The following is a 5,399-nucleotide window of genomic DNA, read 5'->3' as shown; positions in this document are numbered from 1 at the left end:
TTTTTTGGGTAAAATACCTTGTTAACTTTTTATTCATTTGACAAATATATCCTTACAAAATGCTGGACAAATTTGTCTTTTAGATAATTACCCCCTTTCTGGATATGTTTATTATTTTAGAGTAACATTTAAATGTATTCTATTATTTTTTCAAGATTAATGAAAAATAATCTTTGGATAAATCATTAGAATCCAGAAATTACCAATATTATATCGAGGTACTTCGTTCCATTGTTCAATGGTTTCAGCAGGAGACGACAGAACGCGCTTTCGCTTTGATAGGCAGCGAGGTTGGTTGGGACTGGTGTGGAGTTCAGCTTCAGTCGGTACAAACTCGTGCTCACACTATTTGAACAGTCTCTTGCAATCTTTGCATGGAAATATCTCCTTAAGAAATAAATCATGGAGATATTCCTAATGCAAGGCTGTAAAGACTGTTCGAACCTGTGTTGCACTGATTGAAGCTGAGCTCATTGATGAGTGGGTCACTGAGATGAGGGGAATAAGATTCTAATTGGGTATTCCTAAGGGGGGCGTGTGTGTCCTTTGATAACCTTGATGGTGGCGATGCCTGGTTTAACATACTTACTCAAGGTTCAAAGTATTGAAAGAACATTGAATTTTTTAATATTTTTTAATTTTTTTTTCAAAAATTGGTTTTTTAAATATTTTTTAGGAGGAAGTTGTCAATACTTGAATTGGATAAAAATAGCCCTTTTAATAATAGATTTTTATGGTTAAAATGACCATTATCTTATTTACATGAAAAATTAAAGAATATGGGTAAACGCACTTACCCGGGTAAGTGTTTCCTAGGACAAACTTACCCAGGTAATTGCATTTACTCAGGTAAGGACAAACACTAGATGAGGTATTGGTCTACCCTATTTTTTCCTGTCTTAGAACTGCAACAGGAAAAGAATCTGGCCACCTTGTTGTTTCTATAAACACATCAGATTTTTGTTTTATTTTATTTTATTTTTTTGTTTAAGTCTGTGTTGCATGTGTGTGGGTGTGCCGGTGTAGGTCCTGTGGGGAGTGGGAGTAGACATGAAGGTTTTAGAGCGGGCGATAAGATTAATTAAGGGAACATGTTGGAAGTTGGAGTTTTGTAATTGTCCTAAAAGTCTGAAATTTTAATTTGTCGATCATTGGATGATCTAAAGATTCCAGACCCTCATCCGGGGATTTGGGGTTTAGGGAAGGCTCAACCAATCCCTCCCCTCCCCCCAAAGGGTTGTGTAGGACTGTAGGTAGCCCAAATGAAACTACAGGGTGTTTGCTAATAGAAGAGAGTTTAAGCAAAAAGATAATAATGCCCAGTTTGTTTGTTTTTTTTTAATTATTTATATATTTGCATAAATGCATTTACCTGGGTAAGTGTTTCTCAGGAAAGACTAAGTAAGTGCATTTACCCATGTTTCTTTATTTTGCAGGTAAATAAGACAATAGCCATTTTAGTCATAAAAATTCATTATAGAAAAGGACATTTTTGTCCCATTCAAATGTTAGTGACTTTCCTCCAGGTGGGAAAGTTATTCATCTACCCCCCAACGGGGTAAGTGATACCCAAAAAAATAAATTTTCTTTGGCCCCCACAAAAATTTAAAAAAAAAACATGAATTTCTTGATTAATAGAAATCAAAATCTGATTGAGAAAATTTCCCCATCTCAAAATCCAAAAAAATAATGTCCCCTATGTAATATTGAAATAGATGTTTTATCAAAATGCCCTTTATAATTAATTGGTAATTTTGGAGCTGGGTCTGCTAACATGCTCATGGCATGGCCGCACATTCATGGGGACATGCTCCAGATGTGCGGCCGAATGTTATCAGCATGTTAGCATACTTTTTTGATGGGATCAGAGTAAATGTATTTTATTTACAAGTGCAAGAGCATGTGCTAACATGGTATATAAGTTGACCCTTATATAGTTAAATTTAATAGAATAATACAAACAAGTTTTTTTTTTGGGGGGGGGGGGGAGGGTGGTGAAAAGGCAAATATATTGGATGAGACAGAGGTTCTGGTCCTTCTGGACGCATAAACACTGAAAAACACAAACAACCCACACAGAGGCAACACCAGAGAAAACTAAACAACCTAACAGAAGTACAGAACGAAGAAAAGAAGAAAAACAAATATTAGACACCCCAACACGTTCGACCTAACAAAGAAAATTAACTTGGTTCTTCTGTATATATACGAATCCTGAACTGTTGGAGCAAAATCCGATACTAGCAGCAGCAGGTGGGGGGGAGAGGATCCCGAGAGTTCCCCGGATTCCATTCCACAAAGCCTCTCACAGTAATAGCATGGGCAACCCTGTTACCGTTCCAACTAAACAGAGGTAAAATGAACTTTTGAAAAGATTTATATGTCACATGACCACTTTCTGTCATTAGTGAAGAGGACATTAATTAACTTGATTTTGGGTGGAGCAGAAATTCTGAGATCACTCACTCTTGTGTGGATTGTATCCTAAAAAAGTTACATATTTTCCATGGAAGGATATTATTGTTGCTTTTACAGCTAGCATCAGTTAGATGCAAAGGCTTACATATAGGATGGATATAAATGTGATGAAGAAAATAAATGATATATAATAAATTGACCTACCCAGAAAGTTGTGTATGGACGGACAGTCTGGATTTGATTTGCCCATTTTGGTAACATCATCCCTTCAACTTCAAACTCCAAATTGGCACTGCACAAGCACAATCCGCAGGATCTTGCATAAGAAACAAACAGTTTGCAAGTATCAGTAAATGAAAATAAATGAGCTTTAATTTCCTTTGTAAAGAAGCTGCAAATATATAATTATGGCTACAAGAAATGTGGATCCTGATCTGGAGCAGATACTGTAACCGTTTGATCATTGCCCATAAAAGATATGGGCTCAACATGTACTTGCACAGTGTGAAGCTTAGCTGGTGGTCTTTGTGATTTTCCCATTTCTTCGTTTCTATTATCGATCCTTTGATATACGATGCTGTATTCATTCATTCATTATTATTATTATTATTTATTTTTTTTGTTTTCATGGTTTTCGGATCGGGGTCACAGTTTCGTTTCGTCAGTCTATATTTATATTTGTTCTTTTATTGCAGTAGTAAAGGTATGGTGAATAATGAATGGATACCCCATGAATTGAAGTTTTTTTCTATCCAACAGAAAAATCCATAAATCTTGCACTCCATACTTGCCTCACTTGATTCCTCATTCCTTGATGCGGTTTTAATTATTATAGAGTGGTGCTGGAGGTGGGGTCTGATTTATTACCATTTACCAGGTCTCGGGGCACTGTCGGCACATCGACTCACAGCATGGGAGGGACTACAGGAGGACCAATATTATTCACACTCACACTCACACTCACATGCATGAATGATTAACGATTATATGATGAGAATAAAATTGTGGCTACTGACTAGTGAGGGGAGTGAGGAAGTGAAGAGTGAGGCACAGGAAGGTGGTGGTCTGCTTCCCAGTCACCACGGAAAGCAACTTCCAACGGAACACACCAACTTGTCTTCGCCTTTGGCGTTGGGTTGAAGTTGAGGTCTCATCGTCATCTCTCTCTCTCTCTCTCGTAGTCGTAGTCATGATCGGTCAGGTCATTAGTCATGTTGATATTGATATCGTCGTCATACATAGGGCATGTGATGGGCCCCTCATTTCAACCCATTTTATACCAAAATTGCACATCACGCAATCGAAAGATACATATGGTTTGTATCTCCAAACTCCAAAGACGTCGCCTCGCCTCTTAATTTTGAGTTTTCACTCAGTAGCATATTACATACAGTTAGTTATAACACCACATATGGTCATCATGTGCCACTAGATGCGACGCCCAACCCAACCCAACTGGTAACCGTGCTTAATTATTGTGTGGAACTGGGGTCCTCCCATCCGATGGGCGATCCGCTTTTGCGGCCAATTCGGATGGCTCGAACACATCTCATGTACCCGGACAGGAACAGGATGGATGGACAGTGTTTCTAAATTCTAATTCAAAGTTCATGTGGGCTGGGCCTGGGGTATTCTTCAAAGTTCAAATTCAATACTACAGCTCACTATCTCTGTGACTGTCTCAGCTCGGCCGTTACATGTTTTTGACTCGGACTCATCACTCATCCACATGCTGCCGGTGCCCGGTGGTTGTGTCGCTGTAATCAAAACTCAAAAGCAATCCCGCGGTTCATCATTCTCTGCAAATCCAAACACGTAAAATCACAACGCAATCAGCAGCAATCAGGGAGTACTGGGGATATTATTTTATAGATTATACAAGCCAAGGTGCATTCCAGCTTGGTTGCCTCAGGAAAAGGATCGTAAATTATTATTATTATAAACAAAAAGTGGAAACAGAAACGCGTCGAGACCATTTATAATACCACTTTGATATTTGGAATAAGTTGGATCCATCATCATCCATTGGTTTTGGTTCACTGTGAGGCCCACTACCATACTTTCTACTTGAAAGAGACAAAGCTTTCATTTTTCATTCATTTGTTGTTTTTGCGTGAGGAGGATAGGTGCGTTATCACGCCATGCGTACGTTATATTCTTCGTCATTTTTTCTTTTTCAGGAATTACTATACTACCTTAGATACACTCTGGACTGGAGTGGACTCTTATTAAGGAGATGTAGTAGATGCTTTGCAGTTTGCATAGAGATAGCAGGCCCATTCCATTATTAAGGAGATTCATTTCATTAGTCAATATGAAGTCCCTTAATATGGCAATCATAATCGTCTCTCACTGTTTGTTTTGGTGTGGTGAGTCTGGTGACCGGTGGTGGTACTTTCACGTGCTCTGTTTTAATTTCAGTGCTACACGTGGCAGCTTACATAACTCCCACGTGGTGTTGTTGGTCTCTCCGTCTATTTGGACGGTTCCAATATTTTAACTTCGAATTGCTATTTGTCTCGTGATATGGAAGAAACATGGTTTGCTTTGTCAGGCAAGTAGGCTGATGAAGACAACAGCCTTGCATTATACAGTGTCAGTCATTAAAATCCTTCAATACTAAGAAGTTGCCATGTCATCACTACAAAGCTTTCAAGCCTTCACGTAGACTAGTAGCCTAGGCAAACAGCTCCTGAGTTCTGAGTTCCTATCCATTTCTTTTGAGAGAGAGAGAGAGATGAAGGTTGAGAACATTGTCGTCTGGCAAGTGGGTCATTGTAGGAATAATAAGTTCAGCAAGGAGAAAAAGGAAGGGATTTTTTGTTACATTGTCTTCAACTTGTTGGTTGAGAGAGGGGCCAATTTATAGCTACAAATTGGTACTGTAAATCCCAATATAATCAATTGGGCCTTTTTTTGGGATAATTGTACAACCAATTCAAAGTGCAGGGTTTCAATTGAGTTTACGGTGATACAAAGAT

The sequence above is a fragment of the Nelumbo lutea genome, chromosome 5 (genome assembly GCF_056320005.1).
Source record: "Nelumbo lutea isolate HS-2025 chromosome 5, American lotus-T2T, whole genome shotgun sequence".
NCBI lineage: Eukaryota > Viridiplantae > Streptophyta > Magnoliopsida > Proteales > Nelumbonaceae > Nelumbo > Nelumbo lutea.
This window is presented reverse-complemented; position numbering follows the sequence as displayed.